The sequence below is a fragment of the Sapajus apella genome, unplaced genomic scaffold (genome assembly GCF_009761245.1).
Source record: "Sapajus apella isolate SASKATOON/1434 unplaced genomic scaffold, GSC_monkey_1.0 scaffold11, whole genome shotgun sequence".
In the NCBI taxonomy this organism is placed as follows: Eukaryota; Metazoa; Chordata; class Mammalia; order Primates; family Cebidae; genus Sapajus; species Sapajus apella.
Window position 1 is genome coordinate 26,264,091 of NW_022436951.1, and position 27,863 is coordinate 26,291,953.

General features: G+C 38.1%; 1 protein-coding gene and 1 long non-coding RNA gene across 2 annotated transcripts in view; both read right to left on the reverse strand.

The window, feature by feature from the left end:
• The window catches only part of FBXL7 (F-box and leucine rich repeat protein 7), a 419,844-nt gene that overhangs the window by 202,305 nt on the left and 189,676 nt on the right, over positions 1-27,863 (reverse strand). The window lies entirely within an intron of this gene.
• LOC116552352 lies at positions 6,312-12,193 on the reverse strand. Its single transcript, XR_004269343.1, has 2 exons — positions 11,057-12,193; positions 6,312-10,518 (listed from the first exon to the last, which is right to left on the reverse strand). It is a non-coding gene; the product is annotated as an uncharacterized LOC116552352 (long non-coding RNA).

Genomic DNA, 27,863 nt, shown 5'->3' on the forward strand with positions numbered 1-27,863 from the left:
AAAGTCTTTATACCAGCAACCAAAAATATAAAGTATTTTGAAATAAACCTTTTTTAAAAAGGAATTTTTAAGCATTATATGATTATACCTTTGTGAGCATGAAAGAAACTTAAGAGTTATACAATATTAATACCTAGCAAAAATCAGTGTCATAAAGATGTCTCTTCTCACCAAACTGACCTAAAAGTCAATGAAGTTTCATTCAAACTTTCAAGAGGTTTTTGGGTGCAATTTACAAAATAATTTTAAAATTTATACAGAAGAGGGAAGTGCCAAGGTATACCTCAACAAGACCAGCCGACAGAAGAAAACTGAGGGGACTGCCCTTCCAAATATGAAGCTGAAGTTTAAAGCTGTATCAATTAATACAGTGCTATCTTGCGTCAGAAATCAACAAATAGAAAAACAAAATGGAAAAAAACAAAAAACAAAAACTACCCAACACAGACCATTCAGTCAATTGGACAATACTGTGATGAAGCTGGTTTGAACCAGCTTGTAATAGCTGATTGCTAAATTCTCTAAAATGTTGCAAGCCAGTTGTTAAACACAGTCATTATAAAGAAATAAATTATATAAACTTATAATTAAGCAAATTATATTAATCACAAAAGGAAGCCACAAAACTCATCATTGTCCAATTATGTTACTATGTTTTACTAAAATCCGTGTTTTTGAGGCTCTGTTTTTTGCCTGTATGCTGGAAACACTATGTTACGTGTATTACTGCCTATCTTTTCAACTCTGTTTCAGCAGTGCCATGTCAATAGCTTGAAATTGGCAACTGTGGGAGTATTTATACCAAGAAAATTTGCAATGCTGCAAGTCAGGACTTGATCTATTGTTCTGTGGATTATTTACATTTAATATGGAAAACATGTTAATAATGCAGGTTAAACTTAAAAGTGTGTCATGTCTATAGCCATTATATCATGTCTATAGCCTCAAAAGAATGAAAAAGTACTATTCTAGTATTCAAAAGTTATTATCTCATTGAACAAAGCACAGTATTTGCTAATGTCTCTGACAAATGGTGAATTTCCAACATATGTCTGAGTTGTTTCACTTTTGTATTAATTTTTAACATAAACATATTATCCAATGTTCATTCTACACTGAATCATAATTCTGTAGGTTGGCTACTCATGAAAGACTCAGCAAAAATCAGTAAAAGCATTCTGTGATAATCAGTTACATACAATTTACCATAGTATTTTATAAAATATTTATAATATGTGCATACACCTTTTCATTACTATGTGATTGTGTAACACGAATTATCCACTCCCTTGTCAACCACCAACTGAGATTTTTTTCCAGTTGTTTTCTTCTTAACAATGCTGGTGTGAACATTTCTGTGAATATCTCCTAGGGTAGATGAGCAGGAAATGAGCTTGCCAAGGGGATGTGTTCCGCTGCACTTCACTCCAACCCACACCCAGGAAACCCGGAATGCCCTGCCAAAATAGTGGAACTATGCAATTACTGTGTGACCTCAAAGCTTGTTGAATAGCCAACAATAACTATTTGTGGTGGCTGGAGGGAGGAGCCTGGACATGCAGGCTGCTCAGGTATATATGTGCAAGTTTCCTGTTAGTATAGGACAGCATAGGTGGCCGGGCAGGAGTGAGTGCAATTCCAAGGATCCTAGAATTCTAAATTCAAACCTAGCCTTCTGAGTGGTTGTGCATTGTCAGACAATACTTGCTATTTTTATAATAGTAAAAATCTGATATCAATAAGCTTATAGTATATTTTTGAGTGATTGGCTACTTTAAAAAAAAGTAATACATAATGCAATCCTACTTAAAGGTATTCTTGGCTGGGGGCAGTGGTTCATGTCTGTAATCTCAGCACTTTGGGAGGCTGAGGCAGGCGGATCACGAGGTTGGGAGTTTGAGACCAGCCTGGCCACTATGGTGAAACCCCATCTCTACTAAAAATACAAAAATTATCCAGGCATTGTGGTGGGCACCTGTAGTCCCAGCTACTTGGGAGGCTGAGGCAGGAAAATTGCTTGAATCGGGGAGGAGGAGGTTGCAGTAACCCAATATCATGCCACTGCACTTCAGCTTGGGCAATAGAGCAAGACTCCATCTCAAAAAACAAAACAAAAAACACAAAACATACAGTGTTTGATTTTCTGCTCTTCTGTCAGTTTGCTGAGAATGATGGTTTCCAGGTTCATCCATGTCCCTACAAAGGACATGAACTCATCATTTTTTATGGCTGCATAGTATTCCATGGTATATATGTGCCACATTTTCCCTGTCCATTCTATCATCAATGGGCATTTGGTTTGGTTCCAAGTCTTTGCTATTGTAAACAGTGCTGCATTGAACATACGTGTGCATGTGTCTTTATAACAGAATGATTTATAATCCTTCGGATATATACCCAGTAATGGGATTGCTGGGTCAAATGGAATTTCTATTTCTAGGTTCTTGAGGAATCACCACATTGTCTTCCACAATGGCTGAACTAATTCACACTCCCATCAACAGTGTAAAAGTGTTCCTATTTCTCCACGTCCTCTCCAGCATCTGTTGTCTCCAGATTTTTTGATGATCACCATTCTAACTGGCGTCAGGTGGTATCTCAATATAGTTTTGATTTGCATTTCTCTAATGACCAGTGATGATGAGCATTTTTTCATATGTTTATTGGCCTCATATGTGTCTTCTTTTGAAAAGTGTATGTTCATATCCTATACCCATTTTGAATGTGTTTGTTTGCTATTTCTTGTAAATCTGTTTTAGTCCTTTGTAGATTCTGGATATACATCCTTTGTCAGATGGGTAGGTTGCAAAAATTTTTTCCTATTCTATTGGTTGCCGGTTCACTCTAATGATTGTTTATTTTGCTGTACAGAAGCTCTGGAGTTTAAGGCGGGTGTTGAACAATAAGAACACATGGACATAGGGAGGGGAGCATCACACACTGAGGTCTGTTGTGGGGGGACTAAGGGAGGGACGGTGGTAGGTAGGGAGTTGGGGAGGGATAACATGGGGAGAAATGGCAGTTATAGGTGACGGGGATAGAGGCAGCAAACCACATTGCCATGTAGGTACCTATGCAACAATCCTGTATATTCATCACATGTACCCCAGAACTTAAAGTGCAATAATATATATATATATATATATATATATATATATATATAAAGACAAAAGTATAAGCAATATAGGAAAAGAATTTATGCATAATATTATATTAAAAAGGCCATCTATTATTTATGAACCCTATAAGAGGGTGAAAAGTAGGAGAAAAATTTTGCAAATTTTTCTCAGATTTTTTTGTAAATCTGTTTTAGTGAAAAATTTCTGTTTATAGTGAAAAATTTCTACAAATAACAAAAGATGTAAAGTAACTCAATAAAAAAATAGACAAAAGCCTTCAAAAAGTACTTCGGAAAAAAACATAAATGGCTAAAAACATGAAAAGATGCTTAAACTTAGTAATCAAGAAAATGTAGACTAACAATACAATGAAATATTCATCATCTACTAGATTGGCAAAAATAAAATAATAATGTACACTTGAAATTTGCTAAGAGAGTAGATCTTGATGTTCTCATCACATACACACACAAGGTAATTATGTGAGGCAATGGAGATGTTAACTGGCTGTTGGTAATCATTTCATAATGTATACATATATAAACCACGGAATACTACGCAGCCATAAAGAAGGATGAGTTCATGTCATTTGCAGGGATGTGGATGAAGCTGGAAACCATCATTCTCAGCAAAGTAACCCAAGAACAGAAAACCAAACACCACATGTTCTGACTCATAAGCGGGAGATGAACAATGAGAACACATGGACACAGGGAGAGGAACATCACACACTGGGGACTGCCAAGGGGTGGGGGGCCAGGCAAGGGATAACATTAGGAAAAATACCTAAGGTAGATGACGGGTTGATAGGTGCAGCAAACCACCATGGCATGTGTATACCTATGTAACAAACCTACACATTCTGCACATGTACCCCAGAACTTAAAGTATAATACAAAAAATCATATTGTAAAAAAGAAAAACCCACAAAGTAGTCTTATCTGGGCTGAGAAACATGCCTGGGAAAATATCACAGGAAGGCTAACAACTAAAAAACCAGACACTAAGAATGGGAGGTGAGAAAATAGAGGCAATATGAAAAGAAAACGTTTTGAGAAGTTTAACTATAAAGGGGAGTTGAGAAATGGCAGAGTAGAAAGGGCATAATTTCGAAAGTCAAAAAAGATTACCTCTCTTTTAAGCTGAGGAATATTTCTACTTTTATTACCTTGGGGATAAACTAAGAGAGAATCAAGGATGATGCCAGGAGAGGAGAAAGAGGAAGGCAGACAGGGAGAAAGAAAGAATATAAATAAATTTACTTGAAATACAAAGAAGAAGATTTTCCCCACAAAGAATAATCTCTACCTTAGTGTTTGAAACCTTGTTTGCTGTGTGTGATTTTCAGCAGGACACTTCTCACATATTACGGGTGACCTTACCTTCAGATCTCATTACTCTGCAACCTTGAGAATAAGTCCTTCATGGATTTAATACTTACAGATCTCTCTAAATCAAAGGCCTAAAAAGGAGTTTAGAAAGGGATTGTTTTGCTTGACAGCATAGATTTTACATAAAAAATAAATTTGAAAATCCAAGATACAGCCTATAAGCTAGAAATAAAATAAAAATTTGCCTAGCCCCTATAATGAAATAAGATATTGATCTTCAAAGATGTGTATGAATAAGCATTATACATACATTCTCTATGAAACATTCACAACATTTATACATATGCTAAGAGCAAAACTGCATAATTGAAATTTAAGATGTGATCTTTTTAAAGAGAAAAATATTCCAGAATTAAAGTCAAATATCACTATTTGGCAGAGAAAGTTGTACCAGGAATATAATCTAATAGAAGAAGAAAAATTACTTCTTCTATTGATATTTAAAAATTATCACTTTCAAACATATTCCTCTCTTAACCCATTTGTTACTTTTATTTAACAAACAATTTTCATTACCCAAACACCCAGTTTGTTATATAATATGCCATATGTTCTTATACAATATAATAATAATAATACTATACTCTAATGATGATAATATTTATCATATTATACTCTTTCCAGTAAACAAGTTTGAAAGGAAACAGTCAAATACATATGGTAGCTGAAGATGTCAGTGTTACAAAGCTATTACATATTTTTCTAATATGTGGGCCCTATTAGAAGAAACAATTGTTGGCCAAGATATTTCAGAGGATGAGTATTGCTAAAGTTGATAAATGGGAACAGAAGTAAAATTAGCTAGGTATAAATGCAAAATTAGATACAATTTAAACACATAAAGTTTTAATAGGTTATTAGATGATATTTACAACCAGTATGCATGCTTCTAAGGGCTTACAATAGAAGTGAATCATGTAATCAGGCACAGTGTGGTCTTATATGACTATTTTAAAGAATGGAGAAAAGCCAAGTAATTTACTCAATCATCCAAGATAAATATAATCAAAGCTGAAAGTTGACAATGTGGAAGTTTCTAATTGGTTGGATAATTTACCCTCAGTCCTTTCCACTATCCTCTTCCACCAGATCCTTGAATAATGTTTTCAGAGGAAAACCCAAAAGAAGACAGCAAGGAAAATGTCCCGGGGGCATCCATAATGTGGGCTCCTTATTACTATACTCAGAAGATAATGCTAATAGTCATGATTTGCTAATGAATGACTGGTTTACTGTTTGTTGGTATTATGGTTTATTGCTAACATCCTATTCTATGCACAGCAATTCAACCAAGATTGCAAATTTAGACATGCAGGCAATTGTGGCCATTCCTTTGAACGACTTCGGCTCAGAGCCCACTGTCTGGCACAGAACTGGTGATCTTGCTGAACAAACAAGAAGCAGTAGCTGCTGATATGGAAAAGGCAGACTTCTCTCCTGGCAAGTCTGCAGGTGAGTGAATGGCTGTCACCTGATTGGCCTTATTACTTCCAAATCTCTCTCATGGTTGTTTTCTCTCCAAGGTCACTCTTTGACAGCTCAGCTGAATGCTTTATTGATCTTAGGCCTAAATCACAGCAAGCTACCTTGACCTTAATGATTCCTACAGAATGTCTGATATTTCCTTTAGACAGCCATACAGATTTTAATTGACAAACAAATGCCCATCATTATCAAGTTTTAGAAAGATAAACATACTTATGAAAGAACTAACTGATCAGTTATTAGACAAAAGTAATACAATTGCCACTCTCACAGGAATCTGTTTCAATCTATTTCTTTTCTGTATGCTATCTGTCACAATTCTTAAATGGATGATTGAATTAAAAAAAATAATTGTCCTTCATATATTGTAGTGTCAGGAGCAAGACTTTATTCCCAAGCTGGCGATCACGAACTAATTTAGTTGTAAAACTTCCCTTCATTGTAAAATAATATAACAACTGTCTTATAGGCTTTCTTGTTTATATCAAACAATGTAATATATAGGTCCCTTAACATGATATCAGAAACATCATAGATAGTCATTAAATGATATTCACTACAGTTCTTGATATTTTGTCAGTGAAAGAAAAAGAAAAAATGGAATTAGGATACAGAACAATAAGAGAATAATTACTTAATCTTCTGGAAAAAGGATTTGCCATGTAAAACTGAGAGAGGTCTCAGAAACAAAGCCTGAACTTGCTACTATTTTTTACATTAGGAAAAAAAAAATGAGGGTGTAAAATCCCACCAAAAAGGTGCCTTGAAACCTTTTGCTATTCCCTGGAGAAATGTGTGAGTTCTTTTAAAACCGGCCTCCCAATGACTTTAACTGTACTTTGAGTTTGGTAGTACACTGGTTTGAGTCAATTTCTAGGAAGCAAACAGTGACATCCCCTGAGCTAATAATTCCATTCTGAATTGTGTTCCACAGGCAGACCCCAGATGGCAATGAGAAACTGTAGCCAACATTCTTGGAGAAAAGTCTGGGCTTATCTTTGGGCAAAGGCCACAAATAAAAGGGGTTTTGGCACTACTTAAAATAATGGTGAAGGCCTTTTGTAACCAGTCACCTGTTAGTTGAAATTTATTCTCCCTGAACATAAATTCTGTCTCCTGAAACCTCCAGGAGATTTTTAATGTTTAAAGAAAAGAAAAAAGGTCATTTATGTTTTTTCAACACTGCAGAATTGTACTGATGATATTTATTTTAAATTCCACGTATTTTTTCCTTATTGGAAAAGCCCGCTATTATTATAGCTGAAAGCAATAACTCCCAAATTGAGAAACATTTCCAAATAAAAAACTTGTGATTATCATGATGCCTGCATGCCTAGTTATGTGTTTTATTTTCTTGCTTATTTAACAGGCAGAGGTACCCCTTAAAGGGTCAAATATAGATTAAGATGTTTTATTTAGTGAGTCTTCAGCTGCCTTTGTCTGTAAGCACCAAGATATCCAAATCTTATAGATGGTGAGAGCAGCTTATTTATTTTAGTAGCTTGGAGATTTTTCCACTTCTTTTTAGCTGAACTTTGACTAATATCTAAAGAAAGATAAAGGGAAATGCCCTTTGGAATTTGCCTTTCCCCGCCCCCCAACTTTTTATTTTGAAAAATACCAAACCTACAAAAAAAAAGTGCAGGAGTACAATAAACACCTATATATCAAGATTTACCAATTGTTAACATTTTCCCACATTCTCTCTCTCTCTCTCTTTCTCATTTACATATATACACAGCTGTGTGTGTGCATGCAAGTATATGCAACATAGATACATTTCTTATTCTGAATTACTTGAGAAACATTTGTAGATCTCGTGACTCTGAGTCCCTGTAATACTTCGGCATGTACCTTCCATGAAAGATATTATCCCACATCTCATCAATACAATTATTACATGCAGAAAATTTAATAATTCAACACCAACACATAATAATTCAACATTAACATAGAGTCCACGTTGAAATATTACCCACTGACTCAATAATGATCTATAAAGCTGGGAATTTTTGCTTTATCTTATTTTATGTCTGTATCTAGAATCTGATCAAAGATCCTTTATTCTAGAACATTTCCCCAGGCTCTTCTATCTTTCATGACATTGGCATTTTTTAAGAGTCTAGGGCAATTATTTTACATAAAGTTCCCCATCTGGAGTTGTGTGTTTTCTCACGCTTAGATTCAAATTGCCTCTCTTTGGCAGGTATACAACAGAGCAATGTTTTCTATTTTTATATAACCATTTCCTTTCCACTTTTTTTCCTCACTTATCCAAACATTAATGCAAAGGGGCAATCAAGAACTTTTAGTGCAGTTTCTTATTATTCAAGTGTCCTGATCCTTGACCTTCAATACCTGAGGGCATCAGAATATCTGCTTCACTAATAAACTCTGATAACTTTTCCAGTGGAGTGGGTACAGACAGAAAATTACAAACAGCAGTGGTTTAAGTGGCCTGTGCTTACTCATTTTGACCGAACATCTTTAGAACTGTTTTGGGTGGAGTCTCAGAGCAGTTCTCTTTTTTATACCTGGTCAGTTGCTGGAAGTATGCACTGCCAAACCAGACTGACAATGTGGGTACCATACGTATTAGAAATCGCAATCTGAGCAGCAGGGGTCTCAGAGACCCCAAAAAACATTTCCAAACACACCTCTGTGGACCAAGTGATATGACTCACTGAGGCCTGGCAAACGCACAGGACCTTCCCTGGCAAATACTTTTAAAGAGAATCAAACCCTGTCAGGAGACTCTGAACCTACTTTCTCTGTAAGTCTTTGAAGTTAGTAAGATCTTTAATCATCTGGAATAGTTTAGTTACATAAACTCATACCAACGCTGAAAATATGCAGGAATGCATCCTAATTATTCTTTGCTTCCAAGTTCTTAATTAAATGTTGTCATCAAGTAGGATTTTTTAACATAAATTATAACCACTAAGCAAATTTGGAAATAAGACTAGACTGCTTTCTCTAAAACAGTAAGGAGGGAATGAACAGTTGCTTTACTTCAGAGTGTGAAATAAAAATAATGATTCAATTCTATATTCCACTAAGATATTTCTTAATATAATGTCATATACCCACACTTAAAATCCAAAAAGGACTCAATAATGAAATCAACAATCAACAAGCCAGCAAATATTTATTGAATATTGTGCTTAAGTATTATGAATTGCAGCCAAACCACAATGCAGTTTCTGAATACGAGGATCTATAATTTAACATGATGCATGTAAAAATCATGTCAATGCTAGAACTTCGTTAAACTTTAATTAACTAGCCCACATACAGACCAGAGAGATGTTTGGAGAAGCTGCAGAGGAAGAATGGTGTGAAAGGTTTGACCACAGGGGAGGCAAAACTGAGTCTGGTCTTGAAGGCTGAAGGGCAACTATTATTAATAGGCCAGGAGGACCAAGTAGAAAACCAGCAGAGATCCAGAGAGGCAGCAAAGTTACTTAATCTTGATATAAAACATGATGAGGGCAGAATTGGGTTTGGCAAGCCAGGTACAAGCAGGCTGTTTTAACTTGCCACGTTTATACAGATGTTAGGGGTCAGATACACAAAGCAAAAGCAAGTATGATAGAGAGCTGAGGAAGAATCCCTGCATACAGCAATTTATTTGGCTAAAAATCACATTGTCTGTACAGCATCTCATCTGCTAAGCAAATCTCCATCTCAAGAGAGACGTCCCAAGACAGATGTCCCAGGGAGCAAGGATAAATAATAGAGCGTTAGCAATCCTGAAGGCTGTACACAAAAACATGATTATACAGTTCAGTTTAATCCTCTGTGGACATTGTTTGATGGAATATACTTTTATAGTAAGTACATATTCTTAGCATTAAAAACACTGACAGTTTTATGAAGATACAGTAGGGTTTTCTCTGGACCAAATCAAACCAACATAATTTAGCACTACCATTTACACCTCCAGCACACAGCTTTTGCAAATGTGCAAATACTGAGGCGTTCAATATATCTGTAGTGTTAATAATGAGCTTGTTTCTGGTTGGAGAACCAACCATAGGCCATTGCTGATGTTCTGCGGGCATGTGGCAGGCTTAGATGGGAATCAGATTCCAGGCTATGATGAAGCACAAATTAAGACCATAAATGATGACAAGGCATTGGTTTATACCATGTGTCAGCAAACTATAGCCTGCAGGATGAATCCAGTCTACTGCCGATTTTTGCAAATAAAATTTTACTGGAATACAGCCACACCTATTTATTTGGTATTGTCTACGCCAGAGTTGAGTAACGGTGACAGGGACCACATGGCCCACAAAGCCTAACATATTCACTGTCTGGTCCTAGACAGAAAAGTGCACCAACCCTTGGTCTCTACTTTTAATTGTCATAGCCTAAATTCCTCTTCCTGTAAAATACATGTATTAATTTCCTATTGACATTGTAATGAACTGCCACAAATTACATAACTTAAAACAATACAGATTTATTATCTGACAGTTCTGGAGGTCAGACATCCTAAAATCAAGGTATCAGCAGGACTGCGTTCCTTCTGGAGGCTCAGGGGAGAATCTACGTGCTGCCTTTTCCAGCTTCTAGAGGTCACCTGCATTCTTTGGCTTGTGGCCCCTGTTCCATCTTCAAAGCCAGCACCTCCAATCTCTCTCTCTCTCTCTCTACTTCTGTCATCAGGATGTCTTCTTTTATCACTGTATCTCCTTCTGACTCTGACCCTCCTGCCTCTCTCTTATAAACACCCTGGTGATTACCTTGTGTATTCCACATTGTACATTCCACATTACATTGTGTAGTCCGTTCTCATAGTGCTATAAAGAACTACCGGAGACTGGGTAATTTATAAAGAAAATAAGCTTCATTGGATCACAGTGCTGCAGGCTGTACTCAAAGCAGGGGTTGGGAGACCTCAGGAAAATCACGGTCATGGCAGAGGACAAAGGGGAAGCAGGGACATCTTACAAGGCCAGAGAAGGAGGAAGAGAGAGAAGGGGAAGGTGCCACACGCTTTCAAACAACCAGGTCTCATGAAAGCTCATGCACTAATCAAGGTGTTGGCAGGACTGCGTTCCTTCTGGAGGCTCAGGGGAGAATCTATATGCTGCCTTTTCCAGCTACTAGAGATGACCTGCATTCAGGAGAACAGAGAGAGTGAAATCGGCCCCCGTGATCAAATCACCTCCCACCAGACTCCTCTAATAATGGGGATTACAACTGGACATGAGATTTGGGCCAGGACACATCCAAATCATATCACATTGGGTCTACCCAAAGAATCCAGAATATTCTCCCCATCTCAGGGTCCATAACTTAATCACATCTGCAAAGTCCCTTTTGCCACATAACAACATAGTCACAGATTCTAGGAATTAGGACAGAGCTATTTTGGGGGTCACATCATTCAGTCTATCACAATATGTTAAATAATTTATTTCCCAAGGAGAGTGTAGGTATTTAAAGAACAAAATCAAGTACAGCTTAGTGTAACATAATGGAGACTTTTTACCATCCATAAAACTTTCTCCACATTTCTTAATTTTTCTTTCTCCCCTCCCCTCTGAATCTTAACCTGTTTTCCTTATTGTGCACTGCTGTCTCAGAAGACAATTGAGAAATGTTAATTTCTTGTATTTGAAATTTCACATTCTTTTACCCAGCAACCCAAGATTTTATTAAGATTTAAATCTATAATCATCTAAAAGTTTTACTAACAAAAAATCATGCTACTTATATGTTTATCTCTCTGATTTATGGGAGACAGAATCTCCACCAATATAAACCTATAAGACAGGGTATCATGAATGCCATCAAAAAGGTAAGGGTAAAGTTGTTGTCTGTGTTTTGGTGATAGGGAAGTTAGGTTTGGAAGGAAGACAGTAATAAAGGATTTAAGTAATAGCTACATTTGAGAAGGGGTCAAAGGAGAAGCGTAAGAAGGGATGATATGGTTTGGCTGTGTCCCTACCCAAATTTCACCCCGAATTGTAGCTCCCATAATTCCTATGTGTTGTGGGAGGGACCCAGTGGGAGATAACTGAATCATGGGGACGGCTTCCCCGTACTGTTCTTATGGTAATATATAAGTTTCATGAAATCTGATCGTTTCATAAAGAGTTTCCCTTTTACTTGACCCTCATTCTCTCTTGCCTGCCTCCACATAAGATGTACATTTCAGCTTCTGCCATGATGGTGAGGCCTCCCCAGCCACAGAGAACTGTAAGTCCCTTAAACCTATTTTTCTTCATAAATTACAAAGTCTTGGGTATGTCTTTATCAGCAGCATGAGCACAGACTAATCCAAGGGACATATGTGCTGGGAATCCACGAGGAGTACATACAGGGAGGAGCAAGTCCTACAAGGTACATGGGTCACAAACAGGTGTGGAGGCCTCAAATTGGACCATAGCTCTGTTGGTGATATATTAGTCCGGTCAATAGATGGAGAGGCAAGTTGATACATAAAGGGAATACCTGTCCTTCCACCCATCCCATGTTTTCACACAGCAATGCCACCCTTGGTATTAGACTGCAGAGGCTCTTTTCTCTCTCTCTTCCTCTGTCTTCCTTCCTTCCATTTTTCCTTTCTTTCCTTCCTTTTCTTTTCACTTTTTAAATTTTATTGCAAGTAGCTAGCAGTACATGATCTCAAGGTTCCACAGAAATTTTCTTCTAAATTGTGAGAAAAGAAAATACAAATTGGAGCTCTTACTAAGAAACGTGGTCACAGACTGCCTGTCTTGCCTTCTAGTAACAGATTGACAATATTTTGATGCAACACTTCAAAATATAGTTAATGATAGTGAAAATCAGCCAGCTTTTTTTGGACTACTTCCATGCAATTGCCCATAATCTATCCCTGTAACACCTTTTATGTCAGGTTTTTTTTTTTTTTTTAGTTTCTTCAGGTGTTATTGCTGTTGTTTTAGGGTTTCTTCATGATTTTAAATTGTCAGTATCATCTTTTACAATTTTCTATGCTATGTATTTAATCTTTACCAATGCTGGAGATATAAATCGTGTAAAGACTTTTAAAGAGTTCTAATTCATTTTATGTGTATTTTGCAAATTTAACTCCAGGAAAGTGCATTATCACAAGTTTGACTTTGTATGTAAGCATTGTGCATGTACATAAAAACACTGAAACTTTTTCAGTAGATGAAGAGATATCCCTTCTGTATACCTGCTTTTGTGAAAGATAACGTTTCTCAAGCTCTGGACTCTCCAGGTAACTACATATGCTGTGGTGATGTGGTGGTGATTCATCAAGGTTTTTGATCAAAAGACTTAGATTATTCATAATGGTATTTTAGATGAACATATTTATATAAGCTATTTCTTTATGAATATGATTAATCTGCTCAAAAATGTTATACCTGTTTATGCTTACAAAAATATATACATCATTGCTGCCTATATTCTATCACATTTTTTTATGTTTCTCAACTCTCCTTTTAAAAATAATTATATTTTTGGAATGTTGATACTTCAAGAGCGTAATTTTGGGGATTTTACATTTTAGGGATTTTGATCTTTCAGGATCTTAATTATTAGAGGTTATGGTATTTAAGATGGTGTCTTTTGGGATTATGCCCCAAACCCCCATTATAGGGATCTCATTCATTCTTCCTTCAGATTCTCATGTCATTATTAGCTTTTAATGTCCTTAATGCCATAACATCTACTTGATTCATGCCCTGATCACCTGTTATGGATTGAATAGTGTCCCCGACAAAGGTATGTTGAAGTCCTAACTCCTAGAGTCTCAGAATGTGACCTTATTTGGAAATAAGGTTTTAATAGATTGAATTAGTTAAGATGAGGTTTTACTGGACTAAGGTGGGCTCTTAATCCTTATGACTTACGTCCATGTAACAAGACATGGACACACATGGAGGTATCTTCATTTCTTCATGCCATGTGAAATCACAGACAAATGACAGAATGCCATGCAATCATGGAAGCTGAGCTCAAAGAGATGCAGCTGCAGGTCAGGAACCCCCAGAGCTACGAGAAGCTGGATGAGGCAAGTAAGGACTCTCCCTGTATTATTCCATTTTCATACTGCTGATAAAGACATACCTAAGGCTGGGAAATCTACAGAATAAATAAGTTTAATAGAATTATAGTTCCACGTGGCTGCGGAGACCACACAACCATGGCAGAAGGTGAAAGGCACATCTCGCATGGCAGCAGATAAGAGAAGACAGCTTGTGCAGGGAAACTTCCATTTTTTTTAAACCATCAGATCTCATGAAACTTATTCACTATAACGAGAACAGCACTCCCCAAGAAAAACTAGCCCCCATAATTCAATTACCTTCCAGCAGGTTCCTCCCACAACACATGGGAATTGTGGGAGTTACAATTCAAGACGAGATTTGGGTGGGGACGCAGCCAAACCATATCACTCCCCTACAGGTTTTAGAGGAGAGAAGCTCTTCAGATACCTTGATTTTGGACTTCTAGCTTCCAGAACTGTCTGATGATAAATTTCTTTAAGCCACCCAGTTTGTGGTACTTTGTTATGGCAGCACTAGAAACTGCCTCATGCTTGAAATAATAAAAATAATCATTCAATAAATACTTATTAGCCACCCACTAGGCATCAGGTACCATTCTAGGTGTTAAAGATACAGCACACAAAACAAAATGCATGCATTCATGGAGCTTACCTCCTACTTGGGAAAGAAGGGACATTAATCAAAATATTATGGCATCATACAGTGATAGCTGCATGAAAAAAATTAAAGTAAGTGAGAGTGTGGTTTTCTCTGTGCATGTGCATGTATGAGTGTAACTTAAGATAATGTGGCCTTGGCAGGTCTCACTGTGAGTGAAGACCTAAATGTAGGATAGTAAGCCATGTGAGGGAAAGAGCATTCCACACAGATGGAGTAGCACGTGCAGAGGGCTTAGGGTGATCACGTTTCTAGTGTATTCCAGGAAGAGCAGGGAGATGACAGTGGAAGGAACAGAGTGTGCAAGAAGACATGTGGCATACACTGACAGCAGAGAGTCAACGAGGGTGTGTGTGGCTCAGCCACAGGTAGAATCTTATCTGTATTGCAGGGACATTGCCTCTCCTCTGAGGCATCAGGGAGCCCCGAGGGGTTTATGGCAGAGGACTAACATGACCTGACTTACTTTTAACTAGATCTTACTGCTTGCTATGTTGAGAAAAGGTTAAAAGAGACAAGAGGTGAAGTACCAGGCACACAAATTAGGAGATCTTAAAGTAGAATGTATGTGTCCCATCAAAATTTATATGTTGTAACGTAAGGCCCAGTGTGATAGTATGAAAAGGTGGAGCCCTTAGGAGGTGATTAAGTCATTCAGGCTCTGCCTTCATGAATAGAATTAGTATTCTTACAAAAGGGCTCATGGGAATTAGATAGGCCTCTTTTACCCTCCCAGCTCTTCCATTATCTGAAGACATAGAAAGAAGATGCTGTATAAAGAATAGGCCCTCAGCAGACACCAAATCTGCCAGCACCATGATCTTGAACTTCCTAGCCTCCAGAATGGTAAGAAAATAAAGTTCTGATCCAAGATGGCTGATTACTAGCAGCTCAGGATTGTAGCTCCCAGTGAAAACGCAGAGAACAAGAGGACGCCACACTTTCAGACAAATTTTTGTTGCTCGCGGACCAGGAGATTCCCAGCGGAGGAGCCCCATGGGTCGCCAGCGTGACTCTTGTGGACAGCGTGGCGGTTTTGCCCATGCGGCGGTTTTGCCGGCGCCCTGGCGTGGCGGTTCTTGGTGCAGAGTTAACGGGACTGATCCCCTTTTGGTCGACATTTGGAGCTCCGGGAAGGCAGAGTCGCCTATTCAGCTAATTGAAAAAGGGACTCAAGAAGGAAGCCAGATCAGAGACTCCTGGGCAGAAAAGCACCACAACGCAGCTGTTTTGGCCGGTGCAGTGGGTTGCTCAGATTTCGGCACTGGGAATCAACAAGTTGGACATCCACTCAGAGACCTAATTTGAAAGAGGGTAATTACAAAGACGACAGGTGGATAAATTTACGATGATGGGAAGAAACCAGTGTAAAAAGGCTGAGAATACCCAAAATCAGAATGCCTCTCCCTCTACAGGGGATCACAGTTCCTCATCAACAAGGGAACAAAGGCCTGATGGAGAACGAGTGCGTTCCATTAACAGATTTAGACTTCAGAAGGTGGATAATAAGAAGCTTCTATGAGCTAAAACAACATGTTCTAGCCCAATGTAAAGAAACTAAGAACCTTGAAAAAAGGTTTGACGAAATCCTAATGAGAATAGACAATCTAGAGAGGAATATAAGTGAATTAACGGAACTGAAGAATACAATACGAGAACTATGCACAGGTTTTAACAGTTGAATTGATCAAGCAGAAGAAGGGATATCAGAGGTCGAAGACCAACTTAATGAAATGAAACGAGAAGACAAGATGAGAGAAAAAAGAGTAAAAAGAAATGAGTAAAGTCTCCAAGAAATATGGGACTATGTGAAAGGACCTAATTTACGTCTGATAGGTGTACCTGAATGTCATGAAGAGAATGAATCCAAGCTGGAAAATATTCTTCAGGATATTATTCAGGAAAACTTTCCCAACCTAGTAAGGCAGGAAAATACTCAACTTCAGGTAATACAGAGAACACCACAAAGATATTCCTCAAGTAGAGCAACCCCAAGACACATAATAGTTAGATTCACCAGAGTTGAAATAAAGGAGAAAATTCTAAGGGCAGCTAGAGAGAAAGGTGAAGTTACCCATAAAGGGAAGCCTATCAGACTCACAGCAGATCTCTCAGCTGAAACCCTACAAACTAGAAGAGAGTGGGGTCAATATTCAATATCCTCAAAGAAAAGAATTTTCAACCCAGAATCTCATATCCAGACAAATTAAGCTTCATAAATGAAGGAAAAATAAAATTTTTCACGAACAAGCAAGCACTCAGAGATTTCATCACCACCAGGCCTGCTTCACAAGAGCTTCTTAAAGAAGCACTATACACAGAAAGGAACAACCAGTATCAGTCATCCCAAAAACTTGCCAAAAGATAAAGAGTATCTCCATAATGAAGAATCTATATCAACTAATGGGCAAAATAGCCAGCTAGCATTAAATGACAATATTAAACTCACAAATGTCAATATCAATCCTAAATTTAAATGGATTAAATGCCCCAATCAAAGACACAGACAGGCAAATTGAATAAAAAGTCAAAACCCATCAGTTCGCTGTATCCAGATCCATCTCATAAGCAAGGACACACAAAGACTCAAAACACAGGGTCAGTGGAAGACCTACCAATCAAATGGAGAGTGAAAAAAAAAAAGAAAAAGAAAACAGGAGTTGTAACTTTCCTGACAAAATAGACTTTAATAGTAACAAAGACTAAAAGAAACAGAGGACATTACATAATGGTAAAAGGGTCAATGCAACAACAGGAGTCAATGATCATAAATATGTATGCACCCAATATAGGAACACCCAGATACATAAGACAAGTTCTTAATGGCTTATAAAGAGACTTGGACTCCCGCACAATAATAGCGGGAGACTTTGACACCACATTGTTAATATTCAATGGATCAATGAGAGAAAATTAACAGGGACATCTATGATTTGAACTCAGACTTGGAACAAGTAAGCTCAGTGAATATTTATAGAATTCTTCACCCCAGGTCCACAGAACATACATTTTTCTCAGTATCATGTTAGACCTATTTTGAAATACATATTCAGCATTTGTATACCATTTCACAGACTTAAATGAAATATTGGTTGGCTGTTTGTTATTTTCTTCCCTTATTCCTTCCTGTCTCTGCTGTTAAGCATAATTATTGCCATAAAAGAGGTTTTTAATGCCGATTTTTAGATTGCATTCCAACCTGGGCAATAGAGCAAGGCTCCTGTTCTCTCTCCCCCTTTCTCTTTCTCTCTTTAAAAAAAAAAAAAAAAAAAAAAAAAGGAAAAGAAAAGAAATTTCTGTCTCTTATAAATTACCTAGTCTCGGGTATTTTGTTATAGCAGCATAAACAAACTAAGAAGGTTTTGGCAATAATCAAGATGAGAGATCATGTGTGTAAGAAAAGAGTAGTAACCACAGACGTAATTAAAAGTGGCTTGATTCTGGCTGTATTTGAAGGTGGAGCAAACAGAATTTGCTTTTTTTTTTCTTTCTTTCCTTCCTCCCTACCTCCCTCCCTCCCTTCCTCCCTTCCTTCCTTCCTTCCTTCCTTCTTCCTTTCTTCCCTCTCTCTCCCTTCCTTCTCTCTCTCTCTCTCTCTCTCTCTCTCCTTTCTTTCTTTCGATGTCGATGGAGTCTTGCTCTGTCACCCAGGGTGGAGTGCAGTACCGCAATCTCTGCTCACTGCACCCTCCATCTCCTCGGTTGGAGCAATTCTCCTCTCTCAGCCTCCCTAGTAGTTGGGATTACAGGCGTGCACTACCACGTCCATCTAACTTTTGTATTTTTAGTAGAGGCAGGGTTTCACCGTGTTGGCCAGGCTTGTCTCAGACGCCTGACCTCAGGTGATTCACCTGCCTCCGCCTCCCAGAGTGCTGGGATTACAAGTGTGAGCCACCGCACCTGGCTAAGATTTGCAGTTTTAATGGCCACAATGTGATGTCTTAACTTCTCAACTAGACCAGAAGTTCCTTGTGAGTAAAGCCCAGGTCTTATGTGTCCGTGGTACATGTCCCACAAGGGTTCCCGCATCTTAACTGAAAACAGGTGTTCCTGCTTTCAGTGAAGAATATGATTTCAGTGGAACCCACTCTTCATCTTTCAATGCAAAGGAACTAAACAGTGTTCAGAGATCCAACAATGTCATGCAAGTCTGATTCCAGGACACTCCTCATTTAAGTCAATGACCAACTATGTGACAAAACATTTTCTGGAACAACTCCTAACCTTTATCCCTTGCCAAACACCCTAAAGCACATCACCACATTGCTGTAAATTTAGCTATATTCAAATATTCCAATACTGTATTACTAAAACACTGAGCAATTTTTTTTATTCCATAAACTTTACTTAACATGCTCTTCTGTTTTGAAAACAAATAAACAAAACCCCAAAGAAAAAATCAACTTGGATCATTCAAGCAAATAGAACCAAGAATAAAAGCATTTTGGATTACTGGCTCAAGTTCCCTTAAATGAAAAACGAAAGAAAGGAATTTTTTTCCTCTGAGAATAATGTCTCAGAGATTTACAAATGGTTAAGAGATCTGATAGTTGATTATCCATCCCCCTGAAGCGAAAATCAACCAGCAAAGAGAATTCTTCAACATTAGGATGCCAGGCAATGTGGTGTTTGGCATCAGCAATGAGGTGCTAGCACAAAAGCTCAGCTTCTTGCATGCCACAAGTTATCATTTCTAGCTACGGTAACTAAACGTTTGTTTGGATCACAAACTTTTCAGGTAAAAGAACTCAGAAATGGATTCGTAGGGAAAATTAGGTAAGGGTACCCCTTTGCACCCACTAAGACACAGAGACAGAAAATGGACCAGGAACTACAATGAGATTTCATACATCTGGTTTTCATTTGGAAACAAACCTTCTTGTTTTACGCTTTGTGCCTCTGTCCCATTTGCTGAGAAATGGGAACCCGGTGAGAGACCCAATTCCTTTCCACTCTAAAGATGGGGATACTTGAGTTGCCACTGCAGGGAGCAGACAATGTTGGGAAATTATGAATAGCCCTGTGATTCATCTTCAGAAATCAGATTTATATTTTTTTCTATGAAAATCAAGGTAGCCAGATACCGTCCACAATCAGATACCAACCTAGCGCTGGGCATAAAAAGATCCAGGGCTGAAAGAGAAATGGTAAGAAAAGAAGCACGTCAGGCCTTCTGGAAAATACATCATCAATGCGTGGCACAAAAAACAAATAGAAAATAGCTGTCAGCAACTTTAGAAAGAGAGTAAGATAAAGCATTGAGGAGGAAAGAGAAGATGTTTTTATAAAGATGGGATAGAAAGTAAAGGTAAATGGGAGAAGAGTGGGAGGAGACAAAAGATGTAGCACAGTGGAAAGACTGGAGACCCAGAGAGGAGCGAATCTCCATCCTAGCTTTGGCTACTTGTACATTCCCATGGGGTCAAACAGGATCTCCAATGAAGACTGGAGTGCACCTAGATGCTGCATGAAACTTTGAAATGACTTGGGGCATACACACAGGCCTGATCAGGAGGGTATGCCCAAAATCGATGGAAAAACATCCCTGTGGTCTGCACCTTGCTCCCCTATCCTCTGCAGAACATTCACAGTAGGTGTTTAATTAATAGTTTTTGTACATGACTGTGCAGTGAATATTTTAATACAGTACTTGAAGAGCAAGACAGACCCTTATTACACTTTTTGGAAATTCAATACTGGCAGGAAATGAGGTGTAGCCTTTGAAGAGGGCATCATAGTGCAGTAAAAATAGAGTGTCAGAAGAAATCAATACCCAAGGGTGGGAGCAGCCTGTGGCCCCAGAAAAATATTCATGCTAAATAATGTTGGACAGCCATAACAGTAGAGGTGGACATCTTTGCCCATCACTCCCACCCCCATGTACATACCTTTCATATGATAAACAGATCTGCCTAGGAAATGCACAAGCAATCCCATTTTGTGCAATGAATTCTGTTTTCCTTCAGACACCCACTATATAAGTGTTCTGAGAAAGAGAATATGGAGGAGAGAATTATTTCTAACAGAGCCAACCAGAAGGTTCTAGTGTTGAAGGCTCTAGAATGTCCTAAGTCCACCCTTCCCTCTGGTGATTGTTTTGTCTTTCTTGTGACAACATTTTGTGGAGCTCCATTGTCATACTGCCTTCCAGGGTTCTGCTTCTCCTCCGATTCCAAAGAGGTTTTGGAATTCCTCACAGAATTCCTGGCTTTAACCTGGCAGATACAAACATCTGTGATCTCTCTCTGTCTTGGATGCCTTGGTACAGAAATAGAGCCAAATCACAAAAACCCTGAGCAGGCTAGGTATCATAAACACGTAATGTGCTTATCCTGATAATGTTCAGTGTAAAAATTTGGGGTTTTTATTCTTTAGATTTTTCTGACTCTATAGTTTCTTTACTAAAAATGAGAGATACCTATAACAAGATGTGTGCACAGAGAGAAGTGGGTATATAGGTAGTCTAGAAGCACCACCTTAAAAATGCGTGACCAGCAGCCCTCGGGGCTGCTCTGTCTAGGGAGTAGCTGTTCTTTTATTCCTTTACTTTCTTAATAAACTTGCTTTCACTTTGGAAAAAAAAAAGAAACACTACCTTGACATATTTTTTTAACGTAGCAAAATATTAACTAACAGATGATATCCTTGTCCCAATGCTCTATGTATACCTCAAAGAAGAATTCATTCTTGCAACTATACAAACAGTTGAGAATATTTAAAATGTCCACAAACTTTGTATACACTGGTCTTTTTCTAAATCTGAGAATAGGAAAAATATCTGAATGGAATTAGTAGCCGATTTTACTTTCAGGAATGAACACTTGATCTGTAGCCTATAGTGTAATGTGACTACAGAAGATGCAAATTATTACTGCAAATTGTTTGGTTTTGAAAAAAGAAATTGATCATCAGGTTTAGATGGTGGTTTAAGAGAAAATCTAAGATTCTGGAACCTCTATGGCTAAGCCTGGGGTGGGGGTGATGAAGGGGCTATGCGGGTACAGGAGTGAGGATGTGTGGGGTTAAGGTGAGGGTGGAGGGTGGGCATAAGGAGCCATGGTAAAATGCTTCTCAAAATCTTAGGACATATTTACAGGAAAAATTTCATTTAATCAATAATCATTTATTATAAATTCACAACACATCAAATACTGCACTGGTATGGGATTCATGGTATTGAGAGAGGAGTTAAAATGTTAAGAAGAAACCTGAGGGATAACAAATCCTTTAATGGATCATACACTCTTTGGTTGATGATTACAGTAAAAGCCTAGACTTACAGTCTATCCATGTAACAGAACTGCACCTGTACCCCCTACATTTATAAAGAAGAAGTAGAAAAGGGAGGAGGAGGGGGAGGGGAAACCTGGTCATTTAAGCATTTTTCCTTCTTAGTGGAGGAAATGCTTCTAATTAATAGTATTTGAAAATACTGGTAAGGGGTATCATGAAAAAAAATTTAATGGCCTGAGTCTCAAGCAAATTTATAACCTGACTTAAGAAAGCCCGATAGCCAATAAGTCTCCCCTTTTCCTCTCTTCCTCCAACTTCCTTTGTAAGAATGCAGCATCATTTTACTAAAGGTGGACACATCACGTTACTGGAAGAAAAACTACCCCTCAAAAGATTTGCAGAACTTGAGTTACTATCATTAATTTAACAAGTATCACTGGGACAATGTGATTTGTGGCCCAGAGTGAGAAGAGACAGCCAGAGGCAAAGGGAGAGAGCCTGCTGGTGGAAGGACCAGATGGGAGACTGAAAGAAGCATAGACTAGAGTGTAAAGGTGGGGGTCACAAATCGTGTTAAACTAGCGCAGGTGTGAGAGAGAACGAAAGAATAGGGTCATGGTCAGAAAGAGTAAATGTGTGCAGACCAGGGTCCTATGGCAAGTAACGAAGGAAGACAAGATTGAGGGTGAAAGACTGGATACAATAATGAGAAGAGCTCTGCATTCACTCACAGTTTCAAGTAGGCATTCTGTAAAGTGAAGGCTTCAGTTTTCATATGCCCATCGATATACTGCGGATTTCCACATTTATATCATTAGTTAGACCCTCTTCTCTGAGGTATATTTTCACACGTTCAGTTTCCTAGTCTCACCTGGCATCTCTGAGTTTGTCAGAGAGATGTCAGAGACAACCTGCCCACCACAGCATCCACGCTTCTCCACCCTAGACTTGTCTCTTCCCACTGGCATTTTCCACTTTGGTTCAAAGCAGTATTATGTGCCCATTATTTAAATCAGACACTTAGGGAAAACCCTCCATTCCCACTTTTAACCCTCTTCCATGTTTTGTTGGTGGTGCTGTTTTTTCCAACAACAAATCCTTTCATTTTACAAGTCTTCCCATAACCAGCCTTCTTCACTGATACTACCTTGGTTAAGTTTTCCATCATTCCTTTGACGAACTATTAAAACAAACTGAACCACTTCTGTTCTTTCTTTCTCTACACATTGTATCCCATCTCCCCTGTAATAGGTCATTCTTGCGTTGTTTAAATGGAATATCCGAGACTGCCTAAGATAAAGATAAGAGGTTGAGCTGGCTCACGGTCTGCAGGCTCTACAGGAAGCATAGCAGGACATCCTTTAGCTTCTGGGAGGCCTCAGGGAGCTTCTACAATCATGGTGGAAAGCAAAGGGGTAGCAGGCACATCACATGGCAAAAGCAGGAGCAAGAGAGAGTGGGGTGAAGTGTCACACACTTTTAAATAACCACACCTTGTGAAAACTCACCGTTATAAAGACAGCACCAAACTACTAAGGATCTGCCCCCCATGATGCAAACACCTTCCCCCAGGCCCCACCTCCAGCACTAGGGACTACAATTCAACATAAGATGTAGTCAGACACAAATATACAAACTGTATCATCCCCCTTGATTAAAACCTTCAGAACCTGCCTCCTTATTCACACTAAGGTAGAAGAGCTCTCAGTGACTGCATTCCTTATTGCCTACCTCCTCCTCTACCTGGAATATTCTTCACAGAGCTTAATTGCTATATCCTTAGAATTGACTCTTTCTAGAATAATACCCTGTTATTCTTTATTTCAATGTTCCATTTTTCCCTTCAAAAATAAACATTTATTAATTTTTTTATTGTTAAAAAACAAGATTATCAATTGCACCTATTAGATTATGATCAATTGCACCTATTAGTTCAGTTTGGGTAGGAACTACACCTATCTTACTATTGACTCCCCACTACCCAGTATATTGCCTGGAATGCGGAGGCACTCAAAGATCCATTCAATCCATCAACTGAGCAATCAATCAATATTCAACAATGCCAAAATTTGGGGGCTGATTTATGTTGTATATTATTTTCCTCCTTTGAACATCTAGGACAGTTGTTTATATCATTACTTTGACAATCAAACTATGCCTTTCCAGTGATAAATTTTCATTACAATCCCAAACTGTTACTGCTCTTCAATATTTTGCCAATTTGTCATCCAAACCAGATTCAAGTTATTTAATGGCAAGAACCGAGTCCTCAAGTACATTCGCTAACTCAACAAATGGGAGGTACACAGTGTTCTAGGGACTGCAGACCCAGAGTTGTACAAGACAGGTGGGATTCTCGCCCTGATGGAAGTATGGATGACCCTCACATTCATTAATTTAATCTACTTAGCATGCTTATGTGCCAAGCGCTGTTGTAGACAAAAGAGATATAACAGTAAACAAAGAGAAATCCCTGCCCTTGAAAACTCTCATTCCTACATGAACTTACGTGTGCACATCACAGTACTGAGCCTCTAACACTGAGGCTGTCAATACATACCTATGACGTCAAAACATAAAATTCAGAAGTTTTGTGTTTATAAAAATTCACTGCATGGCTCCTTTAAATCAAAGGGAATTGTGAGAATGCAAAATCAGAAGACAGGGCATCTCTGAAGCTCTGAGTACCATGGTTCTTTCAGGCCATTTAAACCAGATAAAAATTGCCTACATATACATATTTTTTACCTAGTCCATTTTATCCATCTGAATGAACTGTGTAAGCATAGAAATTGCTTTACCCTTAAGATAATTACTGGGATTTAAGAATGTGAGAAAAAAGAACATGCGGGATTGAGAAATTAGGTAAGACAGAAGAGGCCTACTAAACCCAAGCACTGCCCTGCAAGGGCTCCAGTAACGTTTACCACATTTCGTGCATATGATTTCACTCACAAAGTATTTTAAGTAGTTTAGTATGCTGCACTGTCAAATGACAAAGAGCATTCTGGGTTTTAAAAATAAATAAAAGCACGCAGCCTAGTTTGTAGTAGTATTTAACTCCAACACAAGAATGAAACAGAAGAAACGCAGTATGTCTTGACTTCGACCCTACCAACAGGAGATAGAAAATTTTTACAGGAATTTAATTGAATTATCGGATTTGACATCAAAACATGGAGCTCTGCATCACAGTGCTTTTCTGTAATCATCTTTCAGAATCCCTATGTTGAATGGTAAGGTTCTACCTGAACAATTTTAGAGGAGAACATTTTTATCTCAACAAGTTTTCCTATACTGAAAGGTCAAAATAAATTGGCTACAGTTTTAGTAACTAACACCCCCCCAAAAAAAGAAGTTCTCCCGTTGAATTAGAGAGCCTGTATCTTTGAATTTCCAAGGCAGAGAAGTCTTTATGCTAATTTCTCATTTTAACAGATGAGCGCACTGAAATCCTGAGAGAGTCAAGGATTTCCCAACATGCTAATGAGCAGCACAAGCAAGATTTAAATTTGGTGACTCCAAGAGTCGCCTCTGCACTCAAAAGCTGCTGTCTTTCTCAACTTCCTCCATCCTCCTCCTTCTCAGCATTCTCCCTGCACATCTTGCCACTCAACCTGAACCACTGGGAGGAGCAGAAGGAGCAGAAACCCAGGCCACTGGGGGACAGAGAATAGGGAAGAGTCAGTCTCAGTGCAATTACCAGCCCTCTGCTAAGGGCGCAGCTGAGAAATGAGGACCTGCCACTGCTGAGTGTGACCCTGCTTAGATGCTCTGCATGACATACCTTGACCATATCTTTACATTCTGGGAAAATACAATTGTATTTGTTATTTTGTGTCTTCAGTTCATTAATGCTATGTGCTTTTTCAGCTAAAGTGAGGTCATTATTATTTAGGAGACTGAATTGGACATTATAATTTTATTTTAAAAAATAAAATTTTAACATTCCAGTTTGAATCAGAGAAGTCACACCCTTCAAAATTAGCACTTACTTATTATCATCCAGCTTCCGGTGTTCACTCTACCAAAAATTTTCTGACTTCATGAAATTCATAGGACACATAATCTGTTTAAAATCATTAATATCTTCTATCAAAAGTTAAAATTTATTTTGGAATGACTGCATCTAAAATTGATCATTTAACATGTGCTGCTGTGAAAGATAAATTTACATATTGCTCCATGAACTATGACTTCTCATCTAGACCAATCAGTGCTTTGCTAAGTTAATTTTGCTGATTTTCAGTTCCAAGTTGTTTTATGCATGTAGAAAACAACTGTCAATGTGTTTGCTTCATTAGCAGAAGAATTTCACACAAGGTTAAATGATCTTAATTTTATGTCAGTATTACCAGACACATCAAATGAAAAATAAAGTTAATTCCAGAATAATTTGGTTTTCTTCATGTACATCATAGAATCAAAGTAAATTTTTTGGAAATCCATTCTGTTGGAGGTGAAACATGTAGCATTATTTTGAATGCCCATTGTAACCTCAGTTTAAAAATTTAACATTGTAAATAAAATGTAAATATTCAGGCTGAAAGAGTTCTTTATTTCAATACTGAAAATAGAATTATGAAAACCTACATTTAGCATAATTTACTCCAAATTTAGCATTTATGTAAGTAACTGTAAAAAGCATTTTCTCAATTAAAAATATTTTGATCTACAGAGAAGAATGAACTGGAAATACCAACAATTTCCAATATATTAGCCATAAAATGCAATCCTGAAGACTGAAGGCAATTTTATTTTTTAAAAAAAGATGATGATGATGACAAGAAACCTACTGAGAAAAATATATTGTTCAATAAAATACTGGTGACTTAGTATAGAAAAAAGCATGTGCAGAAAGAAGCAGAATGAAACCACTTAGTGATCCAGAGAGAGGCAGATACTGAGTGGCTCCTGGTGGGTAGCTCTCCCAGAGACTCAGTACTGGCTCCATTATGTGTCTGTGAAATCTTCGTTGTCTTTCAACACCGCCATTTTTATTTGAGTTCATTTGAGTGGATTGGGTCTTTGCAAATCACAAAGCTTCACTTTACTTTTCAAGCAATACTTCCTGTATGAGCCACGACAGCTTTCAGTTCTCTGAGTCAGCACTTTCACAGAACCATGATTCTTTTTTTTTTTTTTTGAGACGGTGTCTTGCTCTGTAGCCAGGCTGGGGTGCAGTAGCACAATTTCAGCTCACTGCAACCTTGCCTCCCAGATTAGAGCAATTCTCCTGTCTCAGCTGCCTATCTGGGAACACAGGAACCCGCCAGCACGCCCAGCTAATCTTTGTATTTTTAGTAGAGATGGGCTTTCACCATGTCGGCCAGTCTGATCTGGAACTCCTGACCTCAGGTGATCCACCGGCTTTGCCTCCCAAAGTGCTGGGATTACAGGTGTGAGCCACCATGCCCAGCTGGAGCCGTGGTTCTTCATTGACTTAGCCATCTTCCCCTTAATCTGGGAGTCTTTAAGGCAAGAAACGTGTTACTTTACAGTCATCTTTAGCACAGTGGCCAATACTTTATAATATTTTGTAAATACATGGAAAACAAGTTAATGAAGATTTATGAAGTTCAAGAGTGCTTTTCCTTACAATTATAGATAAAAAACCTCATTCCATGAAGGGTGTCTTCCTATCCTGAATTTCATGTTATATTCTTCTTATGCATTTTTATGCAATTTGTTTTTCCATTACATTCCATTATAAAATTCTGTCATGTTCCCATGTTGGAAATTTTTTTTATATGTCCATCTCTTCAATTCAACTGAGAGGTTCTCTTAAGGTATTTAATCCCCAGTATATGCATCCAGTAAATGTTCAACAAATATATAGGTATTAATTAATTAATTAGTACACAAATGAAAGAACTGAAGCATGGCCATGATGACACTCTGCAGCCAAAAAGGGACCACCTCAACAAAACGGAGAACCCCAATGACTCAATGCTGATAAC